Source organism: Pleuronectes platessa, chromosome 4 (assembly GCF_947347685.1).
Source record: "Pleuronectes platessa chromosome 4, fPlePla1.1, whole genome shotgun sequence".
Lineage (NCBI taxonomy): Eukaryota > Metazoa > Chordata > Actinopteri > Pleuronectiformes > Pleuronectidae > Pleuronectes > Pleuronectes platessa.
In genome coordinates, this window is record NC_070629.1 from 23,135,676 (window position 1) to 23,150,827 (window position 15,152).

The 15,152-nt window shown below is 41.9% G+C and overlaps 1 protein-coding gene across 2 annotated transcripts in view; it reads right to left on the reverse strand.

The window, feature by feature from the left end:
* The window catches only part of sema6a (sema domain, transmembrane domain (TM), and cytoplasmic domain, (semaphorin) 6A), a 102,997-nt gene extending 102,361 nt beyond the window's left edge, over positions 1–636 (reverse strand). For both annotated transcript variants that reach the window (XM_053421307.1, XM_053421306.1), the window contains exon 1: positions 227–636. The gene's annotated coding sequence lies outside the window, so the exon portion shown is untranslated. The remainder of the gene's footprint in view (positions 1–226) is intronic.
* Positions 637–15,152: the final 14,516 nt, after the last annotated feature.

Here is a 15,152-nt window from a genome sequence, read left to right on the forward strand (position 1 = left end):
AGTTCCCATTTGAATAAAACAGGCACTTTCTGCTTTTCTCTATAACTTAATTTCAGTTTAAAATGCTTTGTATATGTATATACATCCGCGAAATCGCCCTGAGCGGATGGAGTAATCCCGTGCCGCGTGCGTGCACTTGTCGCCCGGCGGAAAACGAGCCTCCGGGGCTCCGGAGAAAGACGCACCGAGCGCACGTGAAGTTTTGAAATAAACACAGAAATCTTACCTTTCAGCTCATGAATGGATCCACCTCGGTATAGTAGATGCTCTGTCCGTTAGTAATCCATGAGACGCGGCTGTTTAAAGCAGTTCAGACGATTCACAACAACAATACGAGCGCTACTTTTCTCCTGCGCCTCTTTCTGTTACATGCCGCGCTCAAATCACACCTCTTCAGATCGGAATATCCATCGGAAATCCACACTAGAGAAGAAATAACACCCCACCGACGTTTCTGGCTTTTTCCCGCAACCCGAGGTGTGAGCTGAACGGACGGAGGCGAACCGGGTGTCCCAGAACTAGCTACGGAGCACGAGCGCAGTACCTTCCACAAAAGCCGACGGTCATCCTATTTGGAGATGAAGCTCCTTACCAGACTGGAGCGGAGCGCAGCGAGCCCAGCTGTCACCCACCCGCTACACACACACACACACACACACACACACACAGGGAGGAGCTTCGTCTGTGGAACGGGAGCTATTGTGTCAATGGGTGCCAGTTATGGCCAACTGTATTTCTATTTTTACGCAGCGGCATTTCATAAGAATGCGCTCTGGCGGAGGAGAAAGCCTGTGCGATATTAATAGCTTTTAAAAAAGAGAATAGGAAAACAAGACAGAAGAGGATATTTGGAGAAAAAAAGAAGATTAAATGAAGTGGCGTTTTCTAGATGGTCTGCTGGCTCTGTGTCATGGAAAACTGTCAGTGGTGATTTGCAGGACACAATAAAGACACGGGTCCTTCTTCATGCCATCCGCGTTATCCTCCATTTGGTGCGTCTTTTGTGCGCACAGTCTCTGATCAGGTTCAAAGCCTGTTCTGCCTCCTGTGTCCTGCCTCCTGCCTCCTGCCTCCTAACTCGGGACCGCCCTTCCTTCCCTGGTGGTCCTCCCTGGCACGCGCGTGTACGCACTCAAAAAACTTTTATATAGTCACTGTGTTTTTGCAAATGGGCCCTCGCTGTATTTGGCTCTGATCGCATCCGAAGATAAAGTTTAAAAAAGTTGTTGTTAAAATTCACGGTACATTGAAGGCAACAATCTGAGGTCAGGCACATGCTCCACATATAATCTCTTTCTCTGTCAAGGCAAATTTGTCAGATTGCAAACTGCAGGGCTGCTACAAAACACCAACCTAACTACTTGCACATGCTCTCAGATACAAATACACATTGTGTTGTGGAAAGTTAACACCTGTGTGGACATCATATGGATAGTGTATGAATGTGCACAAAATCTCCAGAGGAACATTAATATATGTGAGGCTTTGGGCTTTTAACACACCACCTGTGAAAACAGTGATTGTGTGTGTGTGTGTGTGTGTGCGTGTGTGTGTGTGTGTGTGTGAGTGTGTGTGTGTGTGTGTGTGTGTGTGTGTGTGTGTGTGTGTGTCTGTGTGTTTCTGTGTTTCTGTAGTTATGAGACTATGGTTCAAGGCCATCATTGTGAGGACGTTGTGAAGTTATGATTTGGTTGTAGGTTTAGAGTTAGGGTTGTGATGGTTAAGGATAGGATAAGGGGCTATAGAGAACTTATTATGTCAATGAGTGTCCTAACAACTATAGATTGACAAGTGTGTGTGTGTGTGTGTGTGTGTGTGTGTGTGCGTGTGTGTTTGCTCCTGAGTCGCGGCCTGTCAGGCACCATTGCTGTCTTGTTACAGTAACAGCTCAGTACAGTGCTGCCTCTACAGGCCCGATGCCAAACACCATACACCGCTGTTCCTTGATACAAAGTAATGCACTCATGCCTGCCAGCCCTTTCCTCATCTGTTATCATTTAATTTGCTTTAAAAACAAAACTCATTTACCGTAATGCAATGAAAGCGTCACAGAGAGCCGCGTTCACGAGAGAGAGAGAGAGAGCGAGAGAACATAATAACTCAGAGAAATGACGGCTGTTTGATTTATCATTCACCAAAGCAGAGTTTGTATCCTGCTTGTTTTAAAGAATATCTTATTACAAAGTGACAAGAGGTAAAATGTGGTTAAGGCGTATATGCAAATGCCGGCACATCATTGGCGAGTATATGCACTTCCTCAACTGCCTCTGAGTGCAGTCATATATCACACAGTACATCTCATCTTACAGCATAATGTACAGCGGGCTTGTTAGGCTTCATTAAAATTCTGCGCCAGAGACGTGGCAGAGTGTAAGTTTAGTGTGAGTTGACGCGTGCAGGTGAATCATTCTGGACACACAAATCAGACGAGAAAAGCATCTTGATGTTCCAACATCAGTCGCCATGCAAATGCTGCAGGAGAAATTTACATAAAACTTGTATTTCACACACTTTGAGGTGCAATGTGGGAGGCTCAATAATGTTAAGATACACAATAGTGATCCTGTACTCTGTAAATATCATTATCCCGCTTATCTAAAGTTGTTCCAGGCACATTCACAGTGTTTGTGTGTGTGTGGAGGTTACTGTTGCTTCCAGTGGCGGATTTAGGATTTTCCGTGTTAAGTGGCTGGAAAATATGAGCCGCAATTTACACAGAGGGGCCAGTTACTGTATATGTCCAATATTAATTCCCAATTCCTGATTCATTAAGGTGCACATTGAAGTCATTCATCATTTAATGTTTTTATCTACCGCTCTATTTTAAAAAGTGAACCTTGTTCAAGCACATTGTTTACTCAAATCTTAGAAAATGTAACATCCCATTAAACTGTCATATTTATTGTTAGTATGTATTTTTTTTAACACTATTGATAAAACAGGGGCACTTCAGAAGCCAATTATATGTTAGCTTTGGCCAGTGCCTCAAAGTTGATAAGTGGAAAAGTGCTCTGACCCAACATGAGAAAGTCTTCTGTCTGTGTTCTTCATCGTCATTGGGTGTTTCTGTCCTGAGTCTGGCCCACAGCAGGCTGATCAGACAATAGCCAATTACCAACTCTTCCGAGTCTCTAATGAAAATCAGTTAGTTAATCCTCCTTCTCAGCCGGAGCCGTCTCTCTGCAGCCTTCTGCAAGTGTTTTTACTGTCCTCGCTCAGATTTGACCTCTGACCCCTGACTCCCTCTGGCCATTTGATGTGGAGTTGAACACAAATCAATCTCCTGCATCACAACTCAACTGGACACACCTTGACCTTCAAGGCTAGAATTCATATATCATCATATATGACATTATAACATTGAGAATAGTGATGCTCAATGAGTATCAGGAGGTTATCAGGAGGTTGAGGTGCAACTTATTTACAGGATCTACTTTAAATACACTCACACACTTCCACTCTAGGTGCACTGGTTCTGAACACAGGGGTCTGGCCCCCTCTAAAGGGTCCCATGGTAAATATCAGCGGTTGTGTCATGATGAAGGGATTGAGAAGAAAACAGGAAATATTCTATGAAACATAATGTGTTTTCTTTTTTGTAAAAGCGGGTAACTGTGTCTTTCATGGAGCTGCTTACACGGCACTGCTTTCTTTACAAGGGGTCACAACCCACTAAGGTTAAATCTTTTACAATGGATCATTTTTTATATATTTTTTTTTCATATGGAAGAAACTAATAAGTAGCTGTCAAATAAAAACAGTGAAGTAAAAGTAATTTTCCCCTGTGAGGATGTATTCAGTGCAATAAAATGGAAATAGGCCACTCTAGTAACAAGGACCTCAAAATACACTCAAATACAGAATGTGAGTGAATGTTCTAAATGTGAATAGTTATGTAAAAAGAAGGGAGTCATAGGAAATCATGCTGAACCACACGTGCACATGTTGAAATGTGTTCAAAGGCTTAAACCCGTATCTCATTGATTTATATACACATATATATATAGTATGCAAGCACCCAGTTTCCACCCACATACACTGTGACATCAACATACAGCAGCACACTAGTTCTAGGAGCAGTTTCCATACAAATCATTTTAAAGAACCAAAACTCCCATTAAAAGTGAAAATCCAGCATTCAAATTTTGTATTTAAGTACAATTAAGGAAGTAGAATATGTTTAGCATCAAAATTACTTATACACAGTTGTGATTTTCATAAAATTACATAATTTTTTCTCAATTTATCATCGTGGTTGCTTGTGTGAGCTGCATACAAATGGTGTCACTCACTTAATGAAGCCAACTTTAACAACCTCATGGTCTGTGTGGTTAAAGATTAATAAAGCAGCATATTATATGAGTCCCCTGTGTGTTTTGCATTTTAAACATGCAAAGTCTCTGGTCACTAAAGCAGTGAAATACATGAAATGAAGTAAAAGTACACATTATCCCCCTGAAAGTGCAGCATTTAAATTGGAAAAGCGCATACAGGAAATCCTGGAATAAAAACACCTCAAATTTTACTTTATTTGAGTAAAATATACTTTTATTTCCTACACATGCAGTGTACATTCTGAATGGCCACACATTATTGAGACATGTTAACAAACACAAATCACCAGTTCCCAAAGAATTACAAACTCGTAACGAGCTTGTTAAGAAATCCCCCAAACCCCTCAGACGGTGTGTTGTGTAACTGTGGGACTGTTCTGGCCTCTCAACCTGCTGGAGTGTTGTTTTGCTTTCGTATCACAAGGTAATGAAGGTGAGAGAGATTCTGTTCCTGCAGAGCTGTGTGTTTTTACGCTGAACCCCTGGATCAGCATCACTTGTTCAAATCACTTCTGCTGCTGCTGCTGCTGCTGGAGTCCTAATGGAGGCTGCTCACCTGTGGAGCACACAGGCACCTGAGGAAGGAGCAGGGCCTGTTTACAGCCATTGTGGTGTTGCACGCCAGTGAGTCTGTCGGCTGCTTCCCCTCTTGGAGATTTAATGGGCACCGCAGCTGGTTTTTTTTTTTTTATTCCCAAAGGAACTAAAGTGGAAAAGAGTAAACAAGTAACATCCAAAACTTATTGGTAACATCCTGCTGATTGCTAAACCATGTGTGACCACCGGGAGCACAACATCTGCATCTGTGTTCATCATCTGTGCTCTGCGTTTTTCGGTCGCGTCACAACTGATATCCACTCATGGATCAGGGTGAGAACAGACAGAGAAGCAGCGATTACAAGGATCAGGTCTGACACTGCCACACAGCTACAGGCTTGAAAGTGATGCTGTGGGTTCTCTGGAAAAACCTTGTTCAGGCTCAAAGCGCTGGATTACGAGTCTGAAGCATTCCCAGCAGCAGACCAGGGACACACATGCTCAGTTACTGCAGAACTATGGGTACTTTGCTCGATGTTTAATTTAGAAGGCCTCTGATACAGCCATGTAAAAGTCACCCAAAGGTTCAAAATGTGCTCGGATCCTTTTAGCATAGGAAAGACTGTCTGTTGGATAGTTTGAAAGGAAGAGGAACGGGAACACATGTCAATTTGCATCTTTAACAACGGTTATGAATCAAATGACATTTATACTTTGTATGTGGTATTTTTTTGACAATATATATACACGACCCAGCTCTGGATCCATGACAAGATGTGAGGAGGACGCAGGATACAGACAAATATTTTAGAAATAGACCAAATGTCAGTTTTCTCATGACTTCGACTGATCATTTGAGTTAAGATGAATATCCCAAATATTTGTTAGGAATTTTTCTTCTCCCTCCCCGTCTCTCTCTCTCTCTTCTCTCCCCTTTTGTCCACCCACCTCTCCTCTCTCCCCCATTTCTATCCTCTAAACCCAACCTGTCGAGACAGGCCGCCAAAACTGAGTCCAGGTTTTTTCTCTCTACAATCGTCAAGTGCTCCCTCACGGGAACTGTTGGGTTTCTGTATTATAAGGTCCCGATCTCTCTATGAAAAGTTCTTCGAGATAATGAAAGTTGTGATGTGGCACCATATATATAACATTTAGATATTATTCAATTGTGACTGTTTGTGAAATGTATCCAAAGCCTCCCAATCATCGCAAGTCACTGTAGAACAAGTAATATCGATATATATATAATGTTATGTAAATAAAAGGTATACTTTGAGATAGATGATCCTAGAAAGTTCAGAGAGCATACAGATAAATGTGCAACACTGTGTTTCAACATCAGACATTTTGCTCACCAGTATACAAAGGTGTCCCGGCTTTTAGGCACTTAGGCTTGATAGAGGTGAATTATTTAGCTGCTGTCACTGTACCCCAGAGGCTGCCGGAGGTTCATCAAACAGTGTTAAAACTGAGCTCAAATGAAAGATGAACTCAGGACATTATACAATATGAACTAAAAGGTGTTTCAACAGCAACACAAGTTTATTGTCAATTACTAAGTGTCACAGGAAGAACGTTTTCAGCACCATGCAGCTGACGAATCACACTTTCACACTGTTTTAATTGCTCTCTGAGAAAATTGAAGTTGAAGTGTAGTACTTGAAAAAACTCCATGAGCACTTAATGTTAAAGCAGAGTCGCCAGCCACTTAACACGGATATAGACGAGACTAGGCAACAGGTAGGCAGCCTTTGGTTGTGTGCAGCCCTGAATAATCATTTCACATTTTAACGATCAATAGCTTGCCGGTATGGAGCTGTATTGTTGCATATTGGCCACAGTTTTATTAAGTCACATAAATCAATTTCAGTCAAATAAAGTAATCAAGATTAGATAAATACATTTGAATACAAAATTACGTTTAGTCATGTACATTTATTCAAGAGTTGCATTTTGTATCTCTCTTCTATCAGTGAGCTGTGATTAAACTTTCTTATGAGTTGTAAGCACACACACTGAATGCAAAACTGTCTTTTCAGTCCTTCCATCGATATGTACTTGACTTTTTCAAAAAGTATTAAAAGCCTTGGAAACTGAAAGTGAATGTGTAAACCTGAGGCATGTACGTCAGCATACTGTATTCCCTGAAGAAGTGTGCCTGTGTGTGTGTGTGTGTGTGTGTGTGTGTGTGTGTGTGTGTGCGTGTGCGTGTGTGTGTTTGTGTATCGTGTAATTGCAAAATGATGTAAAGCGTGGCTGAGTTAGGTGGAGTGAGCAAAAGTACTATAAGGTAGACCATGCACTCACACACACACACACACGCACACACACACAGACACACACACACACACACACTGATGCAGTCATACACATGCACAGCCTATTGGGCCTCGCCCCAGCCTGCTTCAGTTTCCTCTGTGCATCCAGGTTTGCATGAAAGCCATGAATAAGTCATCATTTCTGCATGATAGGTCTGTAACTAGGAGTGACAGTTAGAGAGCATAGTCTTCATAATCTCAGAAGGGACTTGGTGTGTGTGTGTGTAAGTGTGTGTGTATGTGTGAGCGTGTGTGTATGCAGGGTTTCGCTTGCTCCCCCCAGCCTTCGTCTACCTCACAAATGGACACCATGCCGCTGATAAGGTCTGAAGGAGGGAAAGAGAGCGGTTGTTGACGTCAGTGGGAAATGAAGCTGTAAGGTGGAGAGGGAATACTACCGAGGGGTCGTCACGTAACCAAACAGCAATATCCCAGCATTCATTTTCATCTATCTACTATTAAATATTCTGAATTTACCTGTTTTTTTCCCCAGAAATTCTTCTTCTCTTTGTCTTTATTGAAACACAGTATGTGGAAAATGTCATGTATGGATATTTAGACATTAACCATGGCACTAATGTTATAATGTCATACATAATTTAAAATCGCATGCCACGGGGATGTGTGTTATTGCTTTGTATGCTGATAACTCGTGTGTTAAATGGCTTTTTTTCACGGGGAAGGCACGAGCTTCTTAGCACAAGCTCTGTTCTCAAGACAAAACCACAGGCCAGTCACAGCCCTGAGTCAGAGGAAGCACAATGCTTCACTCCAGACAAGCCTGAGTTCAGTTTCATCAGAAATCCATTCTCTGCCCACATACAATGATCTTATCCCACTATCAGTGCTCTGTGTGTCAGCTGAGGTGCAACTGCAGGAGATACCAGTAAAACAACTGGCGCTGGTTTGACTTGTTGGAAAAATGAAGGGACAAATAGACTTTACATCTATTTTCACTTGTTTATTGTGTTTTAAATGAATTCAATTAATAATAATAACTTAATAATAACATTGAAGACAAAAAGCGAATGAGTCCAGTTTCATTTAAAGTCAAAAGGGTACAATACAAAAAAATATATACAAATCATTTAAAAGTAATAAAAAGATGAAAAAAAAGAAAAGAGCAGAAACAAAAACAATCACATTAAGCCATTCAGTAAAAGCACATCCTGAGAGATGATTTAAAAACTATTCCACAGGGTTGGGTCCCTGAGAACAAATGCCCTGTCAGCTACTCTATATTATAAATATTGTCTTGTGCAATATTGCATATATTATGTTGAATTAATGTATGTTAATACAACAATTTGATTTATAGATTTAGGTTATATACTTTGACATTATTTTTGCAGGAGGACTGACCTTTGTCCCCTGGTTCTGTCTGCATGAGCACGGGAGATGTTTGTTTACACACTGTGGAACAGTACAGTGCCCTCTGTTGCACCTACCAACTAATATCAGGTGTCGAGTGGAATTGATTTATGACTCTGTAAAGCATGGTGTCACTCGGAAGAACTACAGTGGCATACAAAGTGAAAACAGATGTTCCTGTTACAATGCGATATTATTACTCCCGACTTCACCCTGCCCCGTTGATCCAGTTCCAAATCCAGATGGAGATTAGACCCCGACGTCTCAATTCTCTCTGAGCTCCAGCCTTCCCCTCACCTGGGCGGCTGGATGTGGAGATAGCAGCTGATTTAATGACATGTACACACAGTCCCTGCTGAATAAGTCATCCAGCCTCCGCTTACACACACCCATAGTGCTCATCCATTTTTCAGGGGAGGCAATTTCTCTATCTTACCTACTCACTCCAACTCTATGTCTGCCCAGGTGTCTGTAGATATATGTTGTTTATGTGTGTGCTCAGCAACATATTCTGGTATCATTGCTGTCACTGTCGCTCTTAGTAGTGTCTTTTTAATTGTGTTTGTTTGTGACGCTGGTTGGGGTTGGGCTGCTTGGGTCCATGGAACAGTAGCAGAGGGGAAATGGAGGAAATTCGAATGTGACCATGAAAGAAAGAGCTTTTGGATTTACTGCTGGCCTTGATAACAGCTGGATTCCTCCACTCAGCGAAGACGAGTGTCAAAACAATCGGTTTCCCGCTCATTGTCTCTTGATGTCTTTTAGTTGGTATTCTGTTTTATCCCCACAGTGAAAACACATTTAGATGCATAATAGTGGGCACTTTTCCGCATTGGAGAATTAATGTCATTATGATCAAGCCCTCTGCGTTGCTCCACAGCCAAACCTTGGCTTTGAACTGCTGAATGATTGATGGCTGAGATGAAAGTGAATGTAGGTCACCGTGGTTGAGGGTTGACGGAGGCAGCATAAATCAGACAGGGATGATAACCAGATATCATGGAGGATAATGACCCAACCAGAAGCATTACAGGTATACCCAACAGCCATAACTCACCAATCTGCCATATCTATTAAATACCGCACTGCACATTTTACTACTTAAGAATAATTTGATGTTGTGGAATATGCAGAGTTTAGTGGTTTAAACGTGATATGATTCACAATTTGAGGTCAGATGAGCGAGTTGTGTTTAATAATACAATAGGCACTGAAATCTATGGATCATTTAAGCGACGCGGATATAAACTGGTCCTGACTGGTGGACCAGAACTGTGCCTCTCATCATATGTCAGCAGGGATTAGCTCCAGCCCCCTGCAACCCTCATAAGATCAGCAGTTCAGGTGGATGGATGGATGATAAGATAGGCAGAATACCAGACGGATGGATGGATCGGACAATACGATAAGTAGTTTAGCTGATGGATGGATGGTTGGATGAATGAATGGATGGATGAACAAATGGATGGATGGATGGACGAATGGAAGAATGGACGTATGGACGAATGGATGAATGGACGGATGGATGGATGGATGGATGGATGGATGGATGGTTGGATGAATGAATGGATGGATGAACAAATGGATGGATGGATGGACGAATGGAAGAATGGACGAATGGACGAATGGACGAATGGACGAATGGACGAATGGACGGAGGGATGGATGGTTGGATGGATAGATGGATGAATGGACGAATGGACGGATGGATGGATGGATGGATGGATGGATGGATGGACGGATGGATGGATGGACGGATGGATGCAAGTGGACGTCATGTTTTATGCGACTGGAGACGAGAAGATTCTCCTGCTAAGTGCTTTTCATTTGCAGTTTCTCTACCCTGTATCTGATTTGTTATCAGACGTGCGTGGTTTGAGAGATGTGTTCTCGGACGCCTGCTCTGTGATCTCGCTTTAAATCATGTAAAAATATTCTTGTCTCCTCATTAAGCAAGTTCACTCCACATTTCCACAGACAGGAGGAGGCAGCCAGACAAAGAACGATGCCATAGCATCTGTTGAAAGAGAGACCTGAGCTCAAAGAAAGTCAAAACACACCGAGGGGAAGTGCAGCTCAAATGTGTATGTGTGTGTGTGTGTGTGTGTGTGTGTGTGTATGTGAAAACGACTGAGCATCTTGCTGCTAAAAAGAAGGGGAGATCTTCAGTATAAAGACTCCACGGGCACTATTGAATTTCAAAACTGTTATGTGAGATACAAATCAGTAATTTGCAGTTCTGAGTTTTATACTTACAGATGGAGCTTTCTCTAAAATTTTGAACCATTGAGATCAAATATTAAAACTCCCTTTAAAAGTGAATTAAATATAGGAAGTTTGCTCGGTTTTGAGGCAGCTATCGTGGTTTCATAAGATGGTTGACAGATTTGACTTAAAACTGTCATGACAGGGAAAATAGAGACATCAAATTATCACCTCTGTTGCTCAGTTTACTTAATACCCATACGTGCCCATTATTCTACTAGAGTACATTGTTGTGTATCGTGAAATATTCATAATGATATAACATCTATATTGCATTACCACTTGGCCCAGATTTCAGCTGTATTTTTTGACACACATTAGACTGAGCTCTCTGGCTCACAGTACACAACTAGTCTTCCTCCTTTTTTCAATAAAAACCTCACCAGAGATCCTCCTGTGGAAGAATCTGGTTCAATCTCCTGTCTGTCTGTGGAAGCAGCCTGGGTTTAACTCTGTTGCAATCTGGGGATCAGCTGCAGACTCAACAAAAGGTCTCCAAAAGAGGGACCCCTGAGCTCTCTGTATCTGGGAGAGAAAATGACAGGGGGAAATTGAAAGTGATGCAGGCCTATGAAAAGAGCAAAAAAAAAAAAGAAAAGGAGACAAATAAAAGGCCATGAAAGGAAAGAGAACTGGGGAACAGATGGGGAGAGGGGAAAAAAGTGAAAATCATAAAGGCAGAGTCAGACAAGGAGGAAAAGAAAAGGGAGTGAGGGTCATAAAGAGCTGAAGCTGGTGTCAAGAGTGAGTGGTAAAGAGAGAGAGAGAAAAGAAAGTTCTGTTGTCAGCAGGGAGAGGACGGCAGGTGATGGGAGGATAATGACGGAGGGAGGAGCCTGCTTGACCCCTCCTGACCTTTTCCTGGATCCGGCTGCTGGGAAGAGCTTCAGGAAGTGGGCGCAGCAGAAGTCCTAATGTGATGGGATATCCTGCCGCCTGCCCGCTCACCCCGTCTTCCTCCGCTGGTAATTGTGTGTTCCCATCGTTTCACAGCCACCTCTGCAGGACAAGCTGTGCTCCAGAGACGTACACACACCAGACTCATCGTGCAGTGACGCACACACGAGCGCAGATGGATACATGCGCTGATGTACGCAGGCCGTAACACATGCTGACAGCCCAAAAAACACACACACACACACACATAAACAACCTCGTACTATCTTACCAAGGACACTCATTGGCATAATGCTCAGCCGAGCCCCCGACCCTAACTTTAACCATCACAACTAAATGCTCAACACTTACCTAAACCTAATCCTAAAAGCAAGTTATGACCCTTTAACAGAACATTGAGAAAGTGAGGACCTCACTACATAAGGTCTTTGCTCAAAATGGTCCTCATAAAGGCCAAAACTACACAAAGTACACACACACGGACGCACACCAGTTTCTATGACTTCAGATGACATTATATTACTTACCTGGATTTCCTGCAGACTTACTCTAACCCTAATAATATTGGCTACTTGCCTAACCCTAACCTAAACTTAACCTAAACTTACACTTAAACTTAAACTTAAACAAAATTAGATGATTTACATTATAGAGACTTTTCTTCCCCCTTAAAGAAGACAAGTTCCAATAATGTAACTGTAGCGGCAGATTTAGGTCCCCACAACATGAGTAAAACCTGGACCACACACACACACACACACATACACACACACACAGACACACACACGCACGAACCTCCAGTTGACTCAACAACGTTCACAGCCAAGGACACTTTCACTCAGGTCACTGCGTTTCACACAAACGAAGGTCAGTGTTGAAATCATTGCACGGAGGAGAAAGAGCCGGTGAATTGCAAACACAGAGAGTCTGGCAGAGATGGCACCAACAAAAACAATATTATCATGCAGCCCAGTGCAGCTGGTCTGATTTACCGGGTGCAAACAAAGACTATTATCCATCTCAGTGCAGTCTTACATACAGTCACCGAAATGAAATCAGTTGATGAGTGTTTCAAAGCGACACATAATTACTTTGCAACGAGACTATTTATCATTTTGTGATTACTTGGGCCAAATACTAAATGGCTAGTCTCTTCAAAAGAACAGTTGTTTTATTTGCCATTATACTCCATTATGGTTTGGTACTAATGTCCCTGTCTGTCAGACAAAGTTCAGGGACTCGCTGGAAAAGCAGCCTCACCTCAACGTGCTTCCCTCGACCCCCCCACCCGTGAAACATCAAAGCACGGCCACACTGGAGCTCCGAGCCCATGTTGGCATTGCCCTCCTACCTCCAGATCCGGTAATTACAGCTCACACAAGACATCAACATTATTACTCGTCAAACCACGGTTATAATAATACCACAGAGCACATCAAAGGAACAACTCACATTTCAAGGGGAAAATAAAAACTCATGGATTATGCATTAGGAAGGTCTGATTCAACCTTCCAGAGCAGCCGGGGGCTCAGCTCAGGTTTATCTGGAGCGAGGTCCAAACCTGATAATCAAGATTTATGTTGGTGCAGTTTGAAAATACATTTGATGTTAATGTTAAAACTGAGCCGACCCGTGGTTTCTGACTGTTTTTACCATATTTTTGCATTTACAATGTGGTGACTAATTCTCGTAGGAGTTCACAGCAGCCAAGTGTGAGGGCGAGGTTAAACTGCTGGGACTTGGTTCAGAACAGAGTTCCCTCCAGAGGATTTTTTTTTTAATGTTTCAATACTGCCCTCTTGTGTCTCATAAACATAATTTAAAATATGTTCTTTCCATTTTTTATCCTTTATACTTTAGACTTTACAATATACTCTTTACTTCTCCAAATTACAAATTTATCACTTATTGTCAAAATTAAAAACTTAATATTTTGCTTTTTTCTTATTATCAAAGACATAAAGAAGATCAGCTTCAACAATTCCACATGGGGACATTTTATCATAGCCACAGAGACACGAGAAGAAATGCAACACACACACACACACACACACACAAAATAATGAGAAAACTAAAACAATAGACATACTTATCACATGAATAATAAATTGAGTTAAATCTTTTTTCTAATAATCAATTGATGAGACAAGAAGGTTGCAGTTGTCAAATAAATATATATAAATAGAAATTAAATATACTGTCCATAATCTATTCTATGGTCATCATATTCCAGATGATTCATAATATCCTAGTTGTGTTTCAAAAAGTGTGAATGCAGATCATTTTTTCCTTCTCTTTAGGTGCCTGTACTAAAAGAAAAGTGTGGCTGACAAAGAACGAGACTCTGCTGCACAAACTCAGAGAATTCAACATCACCCTGAACAGCCATATCTTCTATACACTCTGGACTGAATTTCCTCTATAAATCTCTTTTATTTTCCTTGTGAATGTTGCTCAAAGTCAAAACAACCGACAGAAAGCCGAGATAGGGAAACAAGACAAGGAGGCACTGCTACACCAGGGTGGATGCTGTGTGTGTAGGTGTGTGCACAAGACTATTATATCTATAGTGCACGTATATCCGGCAGAGATACAGAGGTCACGTCTGTGTTGTGTGTGTCAAAACGGAAATCCAATGCAATATTTAGCACAGTTGAATTATGAAGCTACATCTTAATAATGCCGTGACCTACTTCCTGACTGGGAAGTCAACTGTTTCATCGTCGCCGCCATCCGACTGCCACAACGATAAATGTCGCCAGCCTTCCCTGATATCACTAACATGTCAGCCATTTTCATTATTCATTGAGAGTGTCGCTCCCATTAATCTCAACATGTTTTTTTTGGAAGCCTCCAAATCCCCGTCCTCATTCACATCCCCTTTCAATTACAGTGAAGCTGGAGCAGAATGTGTGGAAACAAGGTGAATGTAGAAATAGAGATGTCGGGTTCACATCATGTAGGGTTAGGGTTAGGGTTAGGGTTAGGTACACAACAGAAGATACGTCCTAACATCCGCTGGTGGTCGCTCACATCCGATAACATTAACTGGCGGTAAGCATTAATTAATGAGGTAGAAAATACAAGGAATATTCTCCATTTTGTCCTATTTTATAAAATGGGACAGCGTTAAGTTTAAAAAGGCATTGGGGTAATGATGACTGATCTACTGAGTGCTCCACATGGCTTTCATAGTAGTGCCATACAAGCCAGTAGCCAGTCAGATTCACCTTTAGCCTCAGCGTACCCTCAAGTTCGGCCTGTATCGTTGATTACAAGGCAAAAACACGTAATGACGCTAAGGTGCACAACTGAAGTTATGTCCCTTACATCTGCTTGTGGTTGCTAACACCTGCTAACATCTACTGGCATAGTTGGTAACTTAGATTTTGCAGAATACCTTTAAATGGATCTCGTCCTGTATTCTAGA